This window comes from Acanthopagrus latus, chromosome 5, assembly GCF_904848185.1.
Source record: "Acanthopagrus latus isolate v.2019 chromosome 5, fAcaLat1.1, whole genome shotgun sequence".
NCBI lineage: Eukaryota > Metazoa > Chordata > Actinopteri > Spariformes > Sparidae > Acanthopagrus > Acanthopagrus latus.
The window spans coordinates 23,247,396-23,248,918 of record NC_051043.1 but is presented as its reverse complement, the minus strand read 5'-3'; positions in this window follow the sequence as shown (position 1 = coordinate 23,248,918).

The following is a 1,523-nucleotide window of genomic DNA, read 5'->3' as shown; positions in this document are numbered from 1 at the left end:
ATCCCACAACTTTTTTAATCTGCAAAGACTGTTGGACTATTAGAATGTATATATTTAACATCTACCTGTGTTACTACTCCTACTACACCCCCCACAAGCCTCCCACTGCCCTCCTCTCATCCCTTGTTGTGACCACTGCCCACCTCGTGCTGCCTCATCCTGCTGTCATACCACTGAACCACACAGTCAGTACCACAGGACGGCCCAGCCTCTCAGCACAGTGACTGCCAGCATCCAGAAAACACCTGAGCAACATGACTCCTACGCTGTCGTCGGTCTTGCGGTCCCACACCTTGGCAACGTGGGCCAAACACTGGCGGTCCACCGAGGTAGGCAAAACAATGCAGTTCGTGTGGTGTGAATGGGATGTGCTGTTCTCATGAAACCTTCTTCTTCAACAGGCCCTCTGTTTACTGTGAGAATTAGAAGAGCATAAAAGAGGTGGGGGAGTGAAAGAAGAAGAGGAGGAGGAGGAGGAGGAGGAGGTGGAAGAAAATGAAGAGAGAGTTGGCAGGAATGTGAGAACCTTGAGAGCAAACAAACTCCGTATGTGTAGGGGACATTATTTCTCATTCTTGGGGGCCACTCTCACCCCCCTGGAATCATCAAACTGTGAACAAGGCCCACTCATGGCTCTGGACTCCCTCCAGACAGCCTTGTAATCGGACCAGTTCTGGGCCCAGAGTATCTTCTCTCTGACGCAGGACAGGCAGCTGAAACTAGGTTAAGTTGACGCTGCTCTGCTGTTCATCAAGACCTTCAGCTGCTGATTATGGAGTACACTGTGTGGGGCACACGCAGGGACGCTGGGTCGACAGCGTGTGCGTGTGATATAGTGACACACAAGCTGATGCATCATTAAAAAGTCGTACAAAACAAATACGAGCACACAAACACACAGGGGTGGTGGTGGTGGTGATGGTGGTGGGGGTTGCCTCTGGCCTCCAGTGGGGGTGTTCCTTGTACAGATGTGTTTGATGTTCTCTATTGCCTTTTGTTGCATCAGCACAAGGCCGTCTTTGTGTGCCTGGTGCGCAGCGCTGCATAGCACCGGCAAAGTCTGGACTGTCGGATCAGCAGTATCTCTGACCACGGGCCCAAGTAGGGCGACTTAATCTGGGTCACATGAGGATATTTCTGTAGGTAAATTCAGGACGCAGCCACTGGTTCTGTCACTTCTGCTGCTTTTCTGCAGAGCAGGCAGGCTGGCTGTGATCACACCAACTAATGAGCATGTCGGTGTTTACTTCAAGATATTCTCCACAAGTTAACCGGGTTCTTATCGTGTGTGTGTGTGTATGTGTGCGCTTAACACATACAAGTAGCATCATGAAAATGTCAGTAGCGTGACCATATGTGCCTAAACTAACTTTGCATTATATTTATGGTTTACGAAGACAGAAAGTGGCATTTCCAAATAATCCTTTGATGGGCAAGACCTCTAATCTTCATACTTTGTCAGCACATAAAGACATAGTTCCACATTTTGGGGGAAGTGGTCACTGTTTTGCATGAAGCAAGTG